The sequence below is a fragment of the Harmonia axyridis genome, chromosome 3, assembly GCF_914767665.1.
Source record: "Harmonia axyridis chromosome 3, icHarAxyr1.1, whole genome shotgun sequence".
NCBI lineage: Eukaryota > Metazoa > Arthropoda > Insecta > Coleoptera > Coccinellidae > Harmonia > Harmonia axyridis.
In genome coordinates this window covers 7,000,874-7,013,944 of record NC_059503.1, presented here as the reverse complement: position 1 = coordinate 7,013,944, position 13,071 = coordinate 7,000,874, and the positions used below count along the sequence as shown (strand labels likewise).

Sequence of the window (13,071 nt, the reverse complement as noted above, 5' to 3'; positions counted from 1 at the left end):
GTCCCGAGCTGTCTGACTGGAATCTCTTCGACGCTTGCTACCAAACGCTCGAAAAAACGCTTCGTGAGTGGCGGGCATAATATTACTAGCTGGCAGAACCGGCTTCGCACTTTCTTTCAGGCAACCCAAAATACATCCTTCGAAGTGTCAAATTATACTCTATGATTATTCGCTCGGTTGGAGGAAAAAGGAAAGCCCTTTTTTTCTTTTCCGTACGATTTTTTCAGAAATATTTTGTTGTATAAATTTTCTCATGACATTAATGAACACAACAAAAAAACAATTTCCCAATTTGGTGCAGTCGTTTGAAAGTAATGTCCTCACATAATATTTTAGATCCTCTTTTATATATTTTGCCTTTATATTCGAATAAAATAGCGAAATACTAACATTTGCAATTAACCAGGAACCATTTTTCATACAATCGCTTGCCTGTCAAACCCGCCACTGTAAACACTCACCATAATCTTCAATGAAACGGGAGATGGTTAAGGCGCATTTTGCATAATTATTATTTGCTCTTAGATACTGGATAAATGCACAAAACCAGCTCACTTCTTCCCCATTCGAAACATCGTCGTGCAGCCCCTCCTTTAGCCAGTGCACCGCCGACTCTCGTATAGTACGACGTGCGTTGCCGACCTTTTCATTCTCAATCTTCCACTTCTCGTTTTTCCCTCGATTCGACTTCCATTCTCGTAGTCCCATTCCGATGGTACGGTCGTCGATGACAGTCGCGGTTTAGAGTACGACGCCGCCACCACACATCGTGCGATCTGTCTAACTAAACCCCCGGGTGTTTTACGGAACCCTTGTGCGCGTCGTGACTTTTCGACCGTGCAACTTGTCGTGGTTCTCGCCCCCAAGGATTTTGCTGTAACGAAGAAGTTAAAGAACAACATTTCGGTGCTCGTTTAACCTAGGTAAGTGTTTTTGTTTACGTTTTTGGTCTTGTCGTCGGCCACATGTTGACCAGTACCGCCGGTCTGTGGATTTTCCCGGCGTATTTTGGGCAGGAAAATTGGTATGACTACTAGGTATTGGCGGTAGACTTCGAGCCTGTGTCGGTCCTCCAGGGAAACCGGAAAATAAACAAATCTAATCTTGATATTTGTGTTGTTGTACGTGTTTCTATGACCGATAACGCGATGTTTTGGATTTGTGGTCGGTCTATTTGTGGGTTTATCTGGAATTCGACCCGATTGATTTGGGTTTTTGAATGTTTGTTCAAGCTGCGAGTGTATCAGAATTTGGGGTTTTTGTTGGTGATGGAGTTGTACATAAAAGTGAGTTGAGATTGCAGTGTTGTGGTGGTGACCCTGAAAGTTAATTTATTGAGGCATTCGTATATTTTTTTCCAACATTGACATTTCGTTTGATATTTTATCGTAGTGATATTTTGGTTTTGTTATGTTAAGTATTGAACCTATGAAATGTTTCAAGATAACATAATCTGACTATTTTCCGAAATATTCTCTATTAGAATTTGAAGTGTTGCAGTTTTCATGAATTAATCGTCAATGATTTCTTTTCCATGTCTTCGAAATATTATACCTATAGCTTTCAGTGTAATAGTGTAAAATTTTACATTCTTCTTAAGCTTTCATTGATAGGTACTTTATAATTCCTTGATTTTCAATTTTATCCATCATTTCAATACAATTTTATTGAAATAATGGATGAAAAAATTGAAAATTGGATATAATATAATAATAAATTTGGATAATAGAAAATAATATAGATTACATTGAACCTAATTGTAAAATAATGAATTATTTTTTGTAACCCCATACAGGGTGTTCCTAAATTGGAGGTACAAAGGAAAATGAGAGATAACTTGAATAATTTTAAGAAAAAAAAGTCGCATAAACGCTTTGTTTTTTACATACTGGGTGTTTCTTATAGGCCTACTTTTTTGTGATCATTATACCAGTTTATCGAAGATTTATTGATCTTCGCTACAGATTGGGTAAATAAGTACCAGTACTTATAATTTATTTATTCATCGCAGTTTAGTAACTGTATATTTTTATGATAATTCTCTAGAGAATTGTTTGAAATTGTTTTTTCGAAATTGGTAGCAGATACGACAAAACTACAATAAACCAAAAAGTACAATACTGGATCAAAGTTTCTTTTTAAATTCTTCTAAACTGCATTCTTCTAAACTGCATTCAAAATTAGCATATCACATGATGGACACTTCAAATTGAAATATCTTTGCCAATGTTAAGTTGAATATCTTGTGTGAGGAAAGAACTTTTCGCTTTGAAAGAAAATTTTCATACCAACGGCAATATTAAGGTACTTTTGTGTTAAGGGTATCCATGAAATGTGATAGAAAATGTAAATTATGATAATCAGACAAGCGCATCGATTGTAAAGTATTATTGAATTTATTAACGGAGAGCTGATTGAACGATTCAAGAGGAAGGTAATAATTATACAAATTAAATTTTGATGAAACTGTTCATTTCTTCACGGCCAATGCGATCAAATTGTAGCAAGAACGTGCATAATGTTTAATGAGATATATCCCGGCTCAGAACCAATGAGCAAAAGAAAATTTGCATAAAATTGCACAATAACTTCATCTTCTATTGGTCAAAACCCAAAACGGAACGAATATTGCCGATTCCTAAAAAAAGATAACATTTTCAATATGTTAACTTATTTCAACGCATATAGGCATAGCAGGAAATTCTTCTATTCGAAATTTTCTGCATGTTCTTGCTATAATTTTAACGCATTGACAGTGAAGAATAAACAATTTCATAAAAACTTCATATCTATATTATTTATTGCCTTCCATTTGAACGTTTTCACATAAAATATTCGTTATAGAATACACAAATAATCAAGAGGAACCGAAAAAAGTCATTAGATACAGAGTGTTCAATTTGAAATATCGAAGTTGTAAATTCTTTTTGATAAGAGCGGCAACACCTCAGAATCGAAAATATTGTAGATCAATGGAATAGCGATTCCGACCCAAGAAACCAAACATACAAACAAACAGTTCTCAATAAAAGTCTGGGGTACCATCAACCGTGACCCACCCTGGATTTGAAACAATATGAGCTACAACTTACAAGAGACATCCGGTTTATAAATGAGTAAAAGTTGACCATACTTTTTGTCTTTAGCATCTTATCTCAAATTTCTAACACCAACAGAAATTACAGTATTCTCATATTCTGGGTGGTTTAAAATGACTTGCCACACCCCAAACAATTGAAGAAGGGCTTTCTTCACTACCTAATATTTCCATTAAACCTTCCTGATGGCACTAAAAATACCCACCCTTCCGACTGACGATGGAATATCGAGATTGATGCTCTCAATTGTGACGTTTCCTTCGCTAGAGATGGATCTTCCCATTTAAATTGGCTCTCCCTCTGTTAAAAATAATTTTCCGACTTTCGCTTTCGCATCGTGACTTCGTAGTCGGGTTCCGAGAGATGCTGGCTCCAGCTCGTGACGGGATTTTTCGATATTCATACAACATTCAGTAACCTCGATGACTAACGTAATATTTACATTTGCAAGAAAATGATTCACGATGATGTGCACTTCCACGGATATTACTAAACGTACTCATCACCTTCACATTTGGACTTGGAACGCACGAAAAGCTTCAATTTTGTCTAACTTGCATAAAAATCAACCGAAATTTGGACTTGGATCGCACGAAAAGCTTCAATTTTGTCAAACTTGCATAAAAATCAACCAAAACTTGACAGATTTAAATAAGATTACATTTCTATAGTTCTTAGACCATCATAGACTAATGGAAATGTTTTTTGGTTAAACCACAGAGTGACTGCTTCTTGTCTATAGACCTAATATCAATATTTGATATTAGGTCTATGTTCTTGACTTATTTTCGAATACATTACAGAGCACAGATTACCTCTACATTTCTGACAGACCTACATCGTTATCACGGTTTCAGAATATTGATAAAAAACTTCAATTCAAAAATTACGTCCCAAATTTTACATTATTTCAATAAGATAACAATAGTCTCCATCTTGTTGCATGCATCCTGGTTCAGTTCGATCAATTTTTTTTGTTCGAATTCAATCAAGTCTTTCCTCTTATTATATCACGCTTATTTGCAGAACCACACCTCGATTGGATTAATCCTCAACATTCCAGAGGTCGATTTTTTCATCATTTCCATTCTAAATAACCACAAATAGCAAATAGGTTCGTTCTGTGCGATTATTAAATAAAACACCTGTCACAGATTGCGTGTTGTTTCTTTGGTTCAACTGGTATATCGAAGGTAAACCAAAGCTGTCGCAATACCTGCTGGAGCCCTGTTTGTTTAATAAAAATATTTATAATCGGGACTGGTCGACTTTTGATCTTTATTTCTTGGGAAATGTCGTCAGAGTACGTTGGCAGAAATGCCATTCGAACGATTTTCAGTTTATAAGCGATAGGAATGTTCATATCATTTCCCACTATTCTTATTCATTCATTGAAAGAGAACTGTTGAATTGCTAATTATGTTATCACTTCTCTATCCAGTCATGTACTCAAGCTATTAACTGAACAGAATTATTTGAGTGGACGCAACAAATTGATGATTGTCTCACCCAGTTTTGTCACAGGTATCCCATAGTCTGAAAAATATTTTATCGTATACAAATCCAACATCTCAATTAATCTAACATGACTTACACAAATTAAAATCGAACAGATTAGTTTTTAATTTGCGATCGAGAAAATTAGATCGTTCATTCATTCAGAATTAGCTTTGCTTCACGCTACTCTGTGATCAACCCGTTGAGCAAAACGCTTCCGCGGAGTAGGTACAAATTGACCAGATGTTTGAAAGAAGTTCAAGGCTAAGACGCTCCTACATGGTGTCATCTCCATTCAGTTCCCCTCGAACCTGTTTTGGTCAATCCAACACTGTTGACCGATTTGTTTTTCGGTTGCACTGTTCGGTATTGGAATCGAGAACAGTTATGAGCTCGTCTATGGTTGGAAATGTGCAGGAATGAGCCATTTTGCTTGTACGGCAAAGGTAATTTTATATCTCTATTTTCTGTGAGGACGAAAAGGTTTGGTGAAATGTTTTCACGGGATGATTTCCGAGTGAAATTCTTGAATACTTCAAGTATTGTACCTAATTGATGTCAACATGTGGTCATAGAGTTGTGCTTTCGAAGTTTTCCACAAATGTGGAACACAAACCTGCTCACAGAGTTTTATGCCTACTTCTAAATTAAGGTTATTTTGATTTATGAATTTCAAATATTGTCGAATAGTTTTTATTACTTTATAAGTGTTACGAATAGTGAAGAATGCAGGAAGTTGGTTGTTATTATGATACTTATTCCCATAATGTTAATTTATAATAATAATTGTTGATAATTCAGAAGATATGCAAAGAATATTCCCATAGTTTCGTACAGGTGAGACTGTTGTATTTATTTTTTTTATGAATATTTCTGTATATAATGTAAAGTTACAGATATTGAGGAATGCGTAGTCAGCAATAGTGAATCCGAAATCGAAGGATTCATTCCAAGGAATTTCTCTCTATAAAATTTCACGTTCTCGAGACATAATCTTATTTATATGCTTTCCATTCATCTTGCCTACGTTTCCAGCATTTTCAGTATTTCATCGCGATTACATAAACTTCCTCTCGATAATTGCGGTTTGAGTACATCCTATCCAGTCTTATCGTATTAATGCATTTCATGAGAAATATTTACTGACTTATTTCTGGATTTGTTTGCGACTGATGATAAGTAAAGAGAAAATTGAGTTATTGATGAATAAAGAAAAGACAAGATAAAGCGGCCTATGTTTGTCTGCTTCTTCGCAAACAACATTTCGTTTTTTTCTGTCTTGTGTCATGTTTGCTGTCAGGTGGCAGATTTTTCCTTGGAAGGGGGAATTTTCTGTTGAGAATCGACGCAAAAGACTCATTAATATTCTTTGTCTCTATTTGGTCTATAAAAAGGAATACGTCGGCTGATAAAACATTTGTACGACAACCACACAGAAGTTTGATTTACAGACTGTGACAAAGAAGCCATGACAGTTTTACGCTTTTCTGAAGGGATATGTCAAAATATTTATAAAATGTGAAACAAAATGAGAAAATATTGTTTTTTTTTCAATGAACTAAAATCTTTTCGGGTAAAAAGCTTCCTGAATAATATAGTTTCCCAGAAATTGACAAATTCTCCGAAAACTACCATTAATAATATCTTTATGAAACAGAAAACGCTTCAGTTCCTAACCTAACAGGGTAAATGTCATGAAATTTATGACAGGCGTTCTTGACACACCTGCCAACGTACAGAATGTAAAAATAAGCGATTTTATTTACAAAAATTACAAATTGATTACTTTTTCACTTTGTTTAGATCAGTATTTTCTATTTTTTCGAATAATAGTTTTTTTTTTGCGACTCGAGAATCAGTGGCGTAGCAAGCGGTGCTGTTATGCCCATGACCTCTCCAAGGTACTGACCTGTGTTTTCTAGCGAACACGCGCAGCACTCTTTGGTAAATGGTCTGGAGCCCCCATTCAGATTCAAATCAGAAGCTTGTTTGCGCAAAGTGCATCGAATTCAATGGGCATTTGTGCTATTGTCAGGAACGTGTTAGTCCCTAATTGAAAGTGACATTTGCAACAAAAGTCCATTGTGGCTGACATTGTTGTTCGGTGTTGAAGACAAGGTCGATGGACCTTGTCTCCGTATTGAAGATCAGATCGCTCTAGGTTCGTGCGTTAAACATTTTACGGCACGTTTGTCAAGTGGGCCATAAATAAATAAACACGCGGCGTTTCATACAGAGCGTTCGTGACAAGAAGGGTGTTATAAAATTTTAAGGATGATCTTTTGACCGTTTTGGTTTTTGTGAAACGGGTAAATTTCACATGGCAAATCAACCACAGAATAATATTTGAACTTCTAATAATCAAAATATTCGGTGGTCACCAAGGTCTCCGGATTTAACAGATTTTTTCTCTGGTCACATTTAAAGAACCACACTTATCAATTTGAAAACATTGAAGTATGAGTGACGCCACTCTGTGGATTTGCTCGAATATTGTTTACCGATAAAACGAATTTTTTAGCGTACTATTTTACTGGATAGATATTATTTATTGAATGTTTTCATAGAGAAACCGTTCATTTTGTGTGGTAAAACACGTATTTCGCTACTTATCGTGTTGATCTTCAGTATGAATTGTCAATATGTCGTAATTCCTTCCCAGAAATGTTGTTTTATCTGAATGATTGTACAAGGATGCTCTGAAATACACTCCCATTCTATTATTAGGGGTTACTATAAATTCCAGCGCTAAACTTAGATCGCGATTCCTCTCTTCCTGTAAGACTATTTTGGTCTTTTACCTAAAAGATATGTGTCAGACAGGTCAAACTTTTTTTTTAACTATTTTCGTACAAACAACTGTTAGTATTGTCCTCTCATCGCCGAATCTAATTAGGAAAATTAATATATATTTGTAAAAAACATTAAAAATATCACTTATGTCTAAACACCTACATATACAGGGTGAGTCTTTGACTTGTACATATATTTTATCCGAAGATTCTTGAGGCCAAAAGAAACACTTTTTTCATTTACCATTTTTTCCGATTCGGCCCGGTTAAAAAGATATGGCCATTTTAAATTTTCATAACGAGCTAATTCACCCCTGGAAACCGGAAGTTTTTCAAGTCAAAGACTAACCCTGTATATTTTGGTATACCTCTACATATTTATTTGCCTCTTTTTTAATGATGCAAATCATTCACAACCAAAACAGATAATGAAATTCTCAAATTTACAATTCAACAGAATATCTAATGAGAAAATCAACTGAATCAATATAAAGACTGACGTAGGTACGTTTTGGAATTCTTGAAAAAAAATATCAAAAGCTCTGTGGTATTTTTTTTTTTGTTATTTATATTGAATGACATTTATCGAGAATAACTCATTTATCTACATTTCATTAATTAATGTTGAAGAATTATTACTAGAAAAATTTCAATACAAAATGTACTCCTTCCATGGTTCCGATATAGAATTATATACAGGGTGTAATTATCTATTATTATATAGTTCTTGATAATGTACCAAACTTAAGGTGTTTTATAAATACGAATTTTCTTATTCTTTTCGTTGGACAAATACTCGATCATTCAATCTATTTTGAAACATAAATGAAATGTTATTTAAATTCATTGCAAAATGCGGGAAAACTAAATTTCCTCCTTAGATAAAAGTTAGCACATTGCATGATAATCTCTTTATTGACATATTACAATTTTACGGAAAATCCATATCTAACTGTTCATAAAACAAACAAAAAAAAGCCGTAACAAGTATCCCTCATAAAACAACTGCGTTCTTGTTAATTACAACCAATAAATTTTGTTATTGATTGCAGCTTTCAAGCACAATACTTATATCCCCGCAGTTATTTTAATGATCTGTCGAATACAGCTCTACTTTATGTGTTGATGCCCCTTCAACATAAAGCTCGTAAACAGTTCTCGATTGCATCAAAGATGATGACATAATACAGAAAGAAATACTTCGAAAATTAGTCATCCGATTATAATAATCGTTTGAAAGGGGCCTAACACGGTGGGCGAATATCTCCGACAAAGAGCATAAGACACTTAGGATGGAACACACACCGAGCTCTCTCAATAACTTATAATTCCGAATGGCCAGATAAATCGCTCGACTTCAAAAGTGTCGCAGATTGGATTTTTCAGGGATTTCATTGAAACCAGTGTGGTAACACTGGCCATTGTTCGATTCATCGGTGGTCCTATCTGTGGTTTACGGAATTACTTGATAGGTTAATGGAGGGTTTCACAGAACTTTGATCGACCGATTTACACGTTGATATTTGGTTGAGATCATAGAGTAATGAACATGCTTATTACTCTGAGATTTGAGATCTATGGAAACCTGAAATTGAACACAGAATGTAGAGCAGAGTGTTTAATTTTGCCCAAATGTTTCTAATTTTAAAATTTTGTGCCGAGAGTGATGTTGATAAAGTTTCGAACTAGGTGTCTCCTGCCAAAATCATCCAGTGGCGTAGATATAGGGATGGGATGATCCTTTTCCTATTGAAAATCTACACCACTGTCATTTTTTCGAAAAAATTATTCCATTTCTGAAGTTAATAGAGTTTCACTGAAAAAAAGGTTTTCTGAATTTTTTCATAGAATTTACCATTTTCGAGATAATCGAGTACGAGTACGGAGCAAACATTATCCATAAAAATCTACAAAAATTTATTTTCCAAATTTTCCCTTTAGTGATAAATGAAAGTGCAAAAATTGACGTAGTGTATTATAACGCTTTCAGATGGTATGTAACTGAACATTTAAAAAATTATATTTATCAGACACTTTAACAATAAAAAATACATGTTCACACAAATGTGATTTTTTTCAACCTATAACACCTTGTATCCCGAAAACGAAGCATGGGAGGATATATATGAACTTTTTTTCATGAAAAAAGTTGTTCTATCCAACTCCAGAGTTAATGAACTAAAATCTGGACCATCCTGTATATTGGAATTCGGATATTTTCGAGGACTCGATTGTTCCACTCTTTCAACACTTCCTTTCCAACCTGCAGTTCGTGAAAAGAAGTCTTTTCGAGACAGAACCCGTTGACCTCCTGATGTCCGAACACAATTAAGTATCCAAGTGTTCTATCACTATCTGTGGCCCCTTCGTCTCTAGAATGTGTATATAGTGTTTATACCCGGTCTGTTTACTTTCTAAAATCAATCGATTATCTCGATTCCACTGTAAGGAGCGGTATCGGAATGTTCCCGCTTTTTTTGCGTAGCATTTTAATTATAATAATCGGAAAAAAATGCGCTGAAAGTGTAAGTGCGTCTGATCGATGTTACCAGATCAACAAACTCCTTGAAAAGCAGCAGAGAAATTATTAAATTGCACTATTATTGATCGGTATGCTGCATCATTGTCTTATTTTCATAATAATAGCAATGATTTTGCTCGCAGACGAGTCCAATTGTTGGTCGATGAAGAAAGTTTCCATAGAATTGTTAATTGATCACGGTAAGAAATCTACCGTGTTCGAGTTAAATAAATTGAGTATACTTTCCTTTGCATCTGAATAATTGCAGATCCACATCTCGTTCTCATCAAAAAAAACTGGAAAATAGTTCCAAAATGCTAATGATACTTATCGCGACGCTCAATAAGTACCACACAGATGGCACCACCAATGACATACCACTTTTTAGCTCGTTATTCGTTATACGCTCTATTAGTGATGACGTCACACACCGTCATTTTTGGTTCTCCTGTCATTGTTCTGAATCCAAACAAACAAATTGTCATTCAAATTAGTACGTTGTCGTTGAAGAAATTGGCTTATTTTGATAAATAAGATTATTTAAGGAACGATTTTACTATTAATTGATAGACAAAAGACACGAGATTAATGCCAGTAAGTTCGAACTTGGAGTTCAACTAATAAACATGGCTTTTTACAAAATCTGGGGAATGATACAGGATTCAAACTTACTGGTATTCACCTCGTTCCTTCTGTCAATCAATTAATACTGAAATCGTTCCTTAAATACTCTTATTTATGGAAATAAGCCAATTCCTTCAACGACACCGTACTAATTTGAATGACAATTTATTTGTTTGGATTCCGAACACTGACAGGAGAACCAAAAATGGCGGTGTGTGAAGTCACACTAATAGAGCGTATTGTCAAGCTTCAAAAGATGCTTGTCAAGACTTCGGAACATAGAGTTAAATTTGGATCGAGATATTGGAGGCTAATGACTATATATTTGTTGTTGTTTGAAAAATGGATAAAACCGAGTTTTGTGTATTAGTGTATTGATACAACATTGTTTTTTGATGGGAAAAATTATTGATAAATGTTTGTATAAGAAGTGATCGTCGAGGTTTAAGCCTATTTCTACAGAAAAGGTTTTGAAAATTTAGCGGAGCGGAAGAGTTGCCTCGAAGGTAACTATGTTGAATAATAAAATCGAATTTTGACAAAAAAATGTGTTTTACTATGGTAGACCGGGGACTTTTCATTATGCCTGTTATTATAATTGAAGGTGACTATGAATAAAACTGAATGAATGTGTTTTTACTGGTAAGGACTGGACCTTATTGAGTGAAGTGTTCTTGATTTCAGATTTCTTATTATTACAATTAAAAATAGTTATTCAATAACTATTCAAAGGAATCATCTCATTACTACTTTTAATTTTTTTCCATTCAAGACCAATGCTAGATCAAATGCATCAGAGATAAGTTATGCATCGAGGTCACCCAAATTTGCAAGTTAAATTCGTCTGGTAGACATATCGAGCTATTAAAGCAAATTTCCGAATAAGCGAACAAGTTTCCTTTCAAGATTACCGAAGGCGTATCAAAATGCGAAAGACGTCCTTCAATTGAGAAGCACTTATGCTCAATGCACAAAAATAACCATCGATCAGATTTTAGGTAGGGATGCGTAAAATAATTCTGTGATCATTATAGTTTCTATGTCAAGATATTTACGAATACACTTTCTAAAATAAAGTTGATTATTCGTTTTCGTTGGATGTATCAAACCATAAAATTGGGTTGATGATAATTTTCGCTTAAGTCATATTTTGCAATATGAAACTGCAGCATTTTTACACGCCACTTACTTCAGTTTCTTTTATGCGTGTTCAAGCTTCTATGACCGCCACAGAAGAAACTTATACGTTGTGACAGAGCTGGTAGAAATATGTGAGAATTGACACCGAATTTGTCATTTTTATTCGCAGTTTTAGAATTTTCTGTGCTCTAGTTCACTAAACTGGTATAAACAGTCTATAAACACCTCATTAATTTTAAGTATTCGCGAGTTAGGTCACCGATTTATAGTGCATAGCGAATCATCAAGTATAACTTTTAAAACCACAGACCAATTATTGTCAGTTTATCGGAAATCACAAATCATCGTGATCCAGTCTGTAAATATTTGGCTTTTTATTGCAGCAATATCTCCGGTAATAGATGTTTTATCTGTTCTGACTAATTGGGGTTTTGAATATTTTTCGTGCTTGGTGATAATCGAGTCACTGATCAAGATAATAGGCCGATTTTCTTAGTTGTCATCAATGATGTGGATCACAAAGGGAGTAGGTTCATAGAGAATAATGTAACTATCTAAATTGAGACTTAATTGAAGCATCTGAGTTGGGATAATGGGATTTGTTTGTTATACGTTCCACTGTTTATTATTGGTATTCTTTACTCAATAAAATATACAACTGACTGGAGAAATAAACACAGATGTCAAAAATCACTAAATAACTGTATGTTGTAGCAATTGCATACTCAATCGAAACATTTCCGTGTTCGGTGATTTGTGCGTGGTAACTTTTCTATGTGTATATGGAGCCTAGCTCACACTGTTCAATCACAGAATTCACTACCATAGATTTTGATTGCAGATCGATTCGATGGCTCTCTTCACATCCCAGAAGCCCGTTTGAATAATTCAACAGGAGAGATTCTACTTTTACCATAATTCCGTAAGTATCCGATATATGTAAGATAAATAATTCAAATAGGAGAAAAGATCTGCGTTGAATCGTTAATAATAATTATCCAGTTGTTGCGAAACTGTTTGAATTGAAAATTTTGCACGTTCTGTTGGAAGCGCTGTTTTGATGAAACGTTCTGGTCCCTATGCCGAAGGTTGTTTAACATTCTATGGTATCGGAGAGGAGGTGTTTGACATAAAAGAGACCATATGTGAATGTTAAGTGGATGTATCATCATGTGTGTGGCGAAATTCGATACCGCTGTCGTTATTTTGATCGTTATAACGGGTTATTGAACGTAACTTATCTAGGTTTCGAATTGTATGTAACTCAGTTGCATGAAGTTTCGATGCTTCGTGCGTTTTAGTGCTCTATGGACGGTCGATGTGGTATTTTGCCTCTGTGGTAAAGATTGGTCATTGAAACAAGTTATGATTTTATTTCAGTTCGAGCTTTCTTATGCTC

The 13,071-nt window shown here is 34.7% G+C and overlaps 1 protein-coding gene across 4 annotated transcripts in view; it reads left to right on the top strand.

Moving 5' to 3' along the window:
* Positions 1-511: 511 nt before the first annotated feature.
* LOC123676021 overlaps positions 512-13,071 on the top strand; it is a 33,275-nt gene continuing 20,715 nt past the window's right edge. For 2 of the 4 annotated variants that reach the window (XM_045611664.1, XM_045611661.1), the window contains exons 1-2: positions 512-923; positions 12,514-12,594. The gene's annotated coding sequence lies outside the window, so the exon portion shown is untranslated. Of the gene's footprint in view, positions 924-1,166; positions 1,287-12,513; positions 12,595-13,071 lie in introns of those variants that run through there. The other 2 variants (XM_045611662.1, XM_045611663.1) reach the window with 2 other exon arrangements.